This window comes from Durio zibethinus, chromosome 21 (assembly GCF_047325235.1).
Source record: "Durio zibethinus cultivar Kanyao isolate XHJ-2024 chromosome 21, ASM4732523v1, whole genome shotgun sequence".
In the NCBI taxonomy this organism is placed as follows: Eukaryota; Viridiplantae; Streptophyta; class Magnoliopsida; order Malvales; family Malvaceae; genus Durio; species Durio zibethinus.
The window spans coordinates 13,359,594-13,366,634 of NC_143182.1; the positions used below are offsets into that span (position 1 = coordinate 13,359,594).

The window sequence follows — 7,041 nt, forward strand, 5'->3', positions numbered from 1 at the left end:
TACATTATATATCTTGTAATTTATACAGGTTCAAAACAAATTGAATAAAAAAATCAAAATTTAAAATTTACTAAATTTTGTTACATATTAAAAAGGCTATAGTAATTCACATTTATTTTTCGTGAAGACATTAATTTGTCTACAAAAGAATATAACATTAAAGCATCCAAACTTATCAGTAGTCGACGTATTTTAAAAGAAAAAACATTTACCTATATCTTAATTGGATAATAAGAGAAAAAAAATAGGAAACATTTGAATGAATGTATCCCTCACAGGCAAAAAACTCCAACAAAGTCCTGACAAAATATCTAGCGTTTTCTGAAAAGTCTTCCATGACCCATTTGATCAATACATTAATTTTAATTTTTTTTTTCAGTCACTCTCTTAGTCGCTTGTTAGTTGTTCATTTACAAAAATCCAGTTTGTCAAATGGTGTTTGGCCTTTACATTGATTTTCAAGTTGTGTATAAAAAAGAAACGTGAAATTGTAGTGAATTGACCCCCCCACCCCCAAAAAATAAAAAAAATAAAAAAACAAGAGAAGAAGAAGAAGGGAAAGAGAATGTTGTTTCAAAATTTCATTGAAATACAGTATTGACTCTTGGCTTCACTGTCCAGGAGTTAACTTTCGAGCTTTCTTGATCTTTAATCCCTATCTTCATATCTATCTCTCTGTTTGTCTGTTTTTTCCCCTGCAATGGAGAATACAAGCAAACGAAGTACCTTTTGCCTTCAAAACCCGTTATTTCTCTTTCTTCCATGTCTCTTTTTCTTAGTTCAGTTCCTTGCTGTCCCTGTTACAGGAGACTCCCTGGTAACCCCTTACAACCCCATAGAAAACATCACTATTGACTGTGGTTCTTCCACCGATGACCGATCTCTCGATAATCGCCTTTGGATCGGAGATGGCATTGGAAAATTCACCCCCATAGAGCAACAAAACAATAATAATAAATCATCAGTTTCTTTAACAGCAACTCAACCACCGCCCTCCTCAGTTGATAAGGTTCCGTATTACACTGCTCGTCTTTCTTACTCAGAATTCACCTATTCAATTCCCCTCACTGCTGGCCAAAAGTTTATTCGCTTGTACTTCTATCCAACTTCATATCCAGGCTTTGACGACCCTTTTAATAAAGCTTTCTTCTCTGTTAAAGCAGGTCCCTTTACCCTTCTCAGGAATTTCAGTGCTTCACTTCATGCTAGAGGCGAAGTTACTCTCATCAAAGAATTTTGTTTAAACATTGATAACGGCCAAAGGCTCAACTTAACCTTCACCCCAAGTCCTGATATCTCTGATTCTTATGCTTTCATCAACGGTATTGAAATCGTTTCCATGCCAACCAATCTGTATTACAAACAAGCAAGTGATGCTGGGATTTTTTTTCTAGGCCAGGAAAGCTTGTACTCCCTAGGAAACAACTCCGCCCTTGAGATGGTGTATCGAGTCAACGTTGGTGGGAAGCAAATCTCTCCAGGAGCTGACACTGGGATGTTCCGTAGCTGGTTAGATGACGAACACTATTTGACAATAGCGAAACCAAGTGCTCTTCCTGTTAATAGCAGTATTAATCTCACCTTCAGCAATATACTATCGTTCTCTGCTCCAAGAGAGGTTTATGTAACTGCCAGGACCATGGGAAGGAACAAGACGGAGAATGAGAACTACAATCTGACATGGGAGTTTCTTGTTGATTCTGGGTTCAATTACTTTGTGAGGTTACATTTTTGTGAGTTTCAGGTAGAGATAACAAAACAAGGTGATAGAGTCTTTGAGATCTTCTTGGCTAATTTAACTGCACAAACTCAAGCTGATGTTATTGTCTGGAGTGGTGGAAATGGGCTTCCAGTATATAGGGATTATGTGGTGGCAATAGGAACAAAAGGAAATCTAAAGCAACAAAGTCTCTCGATTGCTTTGCATCCTTCGCCGGGATGGAGAACTCTTTATTCTGATGCAATCTTGAATGGGCTAGAAATCTTCAAATTAAGCAATAGTTTTGATCTTGCCGGACCTAATCCTGATCCAGTCCTCATAAATCCACCAGGAAATTCACCACCAAGCTCAACGAAGCCCAAGAACACCAACAATACAACATTAGGTATTGTGGTAGGTGTAATAGCGGGCTTTGTTGTTTTCTCTCTTCTGTGTTTCTTCATTTTCCGGCGAAAGATGAGAGTCAAAGATTCAGGTTCCAGTGAGGCAGTTTCATGGTGGAACCAATTTTCCTCTACAACAAAATCCAACAAGTCAACCAAGTCTCGTGGCTCATCTCTGCCCTCCGATCTTTGTCGCTACTTTTCACTGGCCGAGATCAAAGGAGCAACCAACAACTTCGACAATGTTTTCATTATTGGTGTTGGAGGTTTTGGTAACGTGTACAAAGGATTCATTGATGGCGGGGCTACCCAAGTTGCAATCAAACGATTGAATCCTGAATCTCAACAAGGGGCTCATGAATTCAAGACCGAGATCGAGATGCTCTCCCAGCTACGCCACCTCCATTTGGTCTCATTGATTGGCTATTGCAACGATGGCGGTGAGATGATTCTTGTGTACGATTATATGGCCCATGGAACACTTCGTGATCATCTATACAACACTGAAAATCCTCCTCTTCCATGGAAACAACGGCTGGAGATTTGTATTGGTGCCGCACGTGGATTGCATTATCTTCATTCAGGTGCAAAATACACAATCATTCATCGAGACGTGAAGACAACAAATATCTTGTTGGATGAGAAGTGGGTTGCTAAGGTTTCGGATTTTGGGTTGTCTAGAGTGGGCCCCACGAACATGTCCAAAGCCCATGTTAGCACGGTAGTGAAAGGCAGCTTCGGATACTTGGATCCAGAGTACTACCGTCGTCAACAATTGACAGAAAAATCTGATGTATATTCATTCGGTGTGGTCCTCTGTGAAATATTATGTGCTAGGCCACCAATTAGTCGCACGGTTGAGAAGGAACAGGCAAGCTTAGCAGCATGGGCACAACAATGCGATCGAAACGGAACTCTGTACAAAATCATTGATCCTTTTTTGAGAGGTAAGATTGCGCCTGAGTGTTTGAAAAAATTCACAGAAGTGGCTATGAGTTGTTTGCTTGATGAAGGAATCGAGAGGCCATCGATGGGCGATATTGTGTGGAGCCTAGAGTTCGCATTACAATTGCAAGAAAACGGTGAGGAGGGGCTTAAGCCTAATGGTGGGGCGGGCATTGAAGAAGACATCGATGAGGAGAGCCCCTTTAAAAACTATGGATTGGAAGATGACAGTGGGGAAGTGTTCAGTAGCATTGGTGATCATGTCATGAATTCCAAGAGCACTAGTGCTTTCAGCTTAACAACAAGTGATGAACAAAGTTTTGTTAGCAAAGATTCTGGTAGACTCTTGTCTAAGGCAGTGTTTTCCGAGATTGGAAATCCGCAAGGACGATGATCAAAACTTGATGCATGCTTGCATATAGAATGGTATCTTGGAGTGTCCTGGTTCAATTGAGATAGATCAATTAGTACTGTTATTTAATGATAGAACTATTAGTACTTTTATTTTAATTGAAGAAAAATTTGTATGTATTGTAGCATCATTAATATTAGATTTCAAGGAAAGTCGACGTACCTCATCTATATTTAATATTTTATGAGCTGGGTGCATAATTTAAGAATGCTTTTAATAATTGTTGCAAGCGACAGATCCAGAATTTATATTACAAGGTAAATTGTTAAATAATATTTGTTTACAAGAATTATTATAATTTAAAATATATTTATATAAAGTCAAATATTTCTAAAAATATAAAATATTAAAATATTTGTATAAAAATTGAAAAGTATAAAAATTCAATTTTATATAAAAAAAGTTTCTTCATAATTCTTTTAACATTTTTCATTTATAGTTGTTTTAGACATACTTTTTATATTAAGTTCAAAAGGATGTTATTCAAGTTTACTTTTGGGATGGTGTAATTAAATAAATTTATTGTGCCTAAATAAAAATATTGAATCTTTATATTATGCTTTCAAAATTAATCTAAATCTAAAAACTTAAATGAAAATTTTAAATTTTCAAATAAGCTTACTTGACCACACTAAAATAAAATAAATTAAAAAAATGTTTATTTAGTTTTTTTAGTAAAAATCTTATTTTGATATTTACACTTTATTAATTTAGATCTCATTTTCCTCAATTTTTTTCTTTTCTTTTACTTAATTGTTCGATTCCTGGCAAGTAGTTATTTTTCTTTCACCCATTATAATTTTTTTTTTTTTAGAATCTTCTTAACATTTTGAAAATTTTTTTAGATTTAATACCAACAAAAATCAAAAGAAGTTGTTAAATTAACTACCAATAATAATAATAATTTTATATTTACATTATGAACTATTATTTTACTCAATTGTCCTTTTTATTTTGTTAATATATTTTTATACCTTTCAATTTACAATTTTGTTGGGCGGGGGCGGGGGGGAATAAAAATTTTTATTTGTTTTTAATAATTCTATTTATTTTTTTAGATTTTAGTGGAGGAATCATTAAAATTTTTTATGACTTACTAATAACAAAATTTATTTGTCAAGTTTCTAGATGGGATAGCTGCCTTGAACTCCGGCTTCGTCCTACCTGAATAAAATATGTATAATTAAATTATTATAATTGTGTAATGTATATGTGAATTATTTTAATATTTTTTTAAAAAAATAGGTTTTTTGTTGGATAAAATTTTTAAATCAATTTTAATTTTAGGTTGAATTTTAGACAAGAAATTTAAAGCTCTTGCTTTGACTAATCCGACTTGAATAAAATATATATATTTATATTATATATGTAAATTTTTATTTTAATTTTTATTTTCAAATTTTTTTATTTTTTAAATTTTTATTATATAAATTAAATTTTAATGAATAGATTTAAATAATATATAACTCGAGTAAGATAAAATAGTTTAAAATCTTAAATATTAAATTAAATTTAAATAAATATATAATTTATTAATATTAAATATGAAGCTATAAAATCCCCACGCTACCGGTGAGCACCTATACAACTAAAAATTCAACATTGACAACTTTCTTTTTGGTTCATTTGTTATATAACATTTTTTTTTTTTGTTTTTGTAAAACTTGTACGCTCAGCAAGTTTTAATTTTAATAAAAATTAAGGACCCCAAAAAGATCAGCATTGAATCTCTAATTAATTAGCTATTTTTTTTATCAAAATTAATTAGCTTTTAAACCAAAAGACGATGAAAATTCTGTATATCTGTGCCTGACAACTCAGTCAAAAGAATCACCACATAAAAATGAATTATATATTCCAGAGTTGGAAACGATAATAATTTTCCATGATAGATAATGATACATTGATACTTCGAAACCGATCACGATCGAACATCTAAGATCTAACTTGGACTAGTGAGGAAAAAAAGAGAAACAACAAAAAAAAAATCGTAGTAGGGAAAGGGAGGGGATCGAGGGGGAAGATTTTATACCCAGTAAGCCACTGAATATTGGCAAATCAACTACTTATTTGCGTTGCTGGTGGCAGCCACGATTGAACGTACTCCCTTTACAATTTTCAGATCTTTTAACATCTGTATTACGCAGTGGAGTGCACAAGTAGCCGAACTTATCACGACCACAAGCTGCATTGCCAGGATCAAGGGTGTTGGTAGAAACTCTACCTCTCTGCTGCAGCCTTCCTCTTGTTTCAAGAACCATTTGGCTTGTTTCCAGCTCCATCAAGAACTCGAATCCTAAGTCGTGCTGATCATGACGGATGAAGCATTCAGTGGATGAGCCGTTGCAATGGAAGAAGCTGAGGCTATTGCTTTCGTGTGAACTGATTGAAGCATGGCTTGTACATGATGGAATCATTGTCATCATCGTCAAAATCAGAAGAAATGCAAAATATAAACCTGTGTTTTTAAGATCTCCCATGTTCTTCTTTTCTGCCAAAGCAAAAGTCTCTTACCTTGGCATGTTCAGTTACTACTTTAGAAGTGGCTGATGAGGTGGCTGTAATAAAGACGTATGTACCAAGCGGATTGAGTGATTGATTTTCTGCCATAGATGGAGAAAAGTTGTAGCCCCATAATTGAGCACATCACATGTGCTTGATTTAATGATCTGTCCACAAGTTTTTTGTTTTCTTCTTCGTTTTTTTCTCGTGTTGTGCCGCATGTACAGGGATACAGCTTGAGCCGTCAAGTTTCGCAGCAAGTTTTTAGAGGAAATTTTTTAAAGTAAATTTTATGAAAATTTAATTATAAATTATTAAATTAAAATTAAAATTAAAAGTTAAATTGATGGGTTGAAAGATTTTGTTACATAAATTAATTTTGTAAATTTTTAAATAAATTAAATAAATTTTGATATATTTTAAGATAATTATTTTTAATAAAAATTCTGTCAAAATATTTATTATTGAATAAATACGAATTTGAATTATAAACAGTATTTTCAATATTTTTTAAATATTATTAATTTTTTTATTAAGTTTTATCAATATTTTGATTTGGCTTTTTTTACTAAAATTTTAATTAAATCATTTATATTAAAAAATTTCACAAAATTTTCCTAAAAACCTTTATCTAGGTTTTTTCCTCATGCTACTATCTTGTGATAATTTACTTAGAAAGTGTTTAGTATGAGGTAATCTATCTAAAAACGATAATGATTTGTACTCAATAATTACATCATCTTATTTGGTAATCATTTAAAAATTTTATGGCAATAAACTTAAATCATTGGGGTGATAAATTATTGCCTTGGAAGTGACCTGATTTTCAACCTAAATGATAAAACAACTTTATCATTATAGGAAAGTAAGTTTTAATATTTTTTTTTAACAAATTTACCTTCATAAAAAATATAGTTAACATTACCCCAATAAATTGACCACTAAAAATTTTAAAAAATCAGTTTTTTAATCATTTATTCTAAAAATGTTTTATGTAATAAATTTATATTAATTAAAAAAGATAATAAAATTACTTAATAAATTCTTTAGAAATTATTTTTATCAAAATTGATTTATAC

The 7,041-nt window shown here is 32.3% G+C and overlaps 1 pseudogene across 1 annotated transcript; it reads left to right on the forward strand.

Annotated features, from left to right (window-relative positions):
- Positions 1 to 443: 443 nt before the first annotated feature.
- LOC111305680 (receptor-like protein kinase FERONIA pseudogene) lies at positions 444 to 3,644 on the forward strand (annotated as a pseudogene). The gene has a single exon (XR_016331691.1). The product of XR_016331691.1 is annotated as a receptor-like protein kinase FERONIA pseudogene (transcript).
- The last annotated feature ends 3,397 nt before the right edge of the window (positions 3,645 to 7,041 follow it).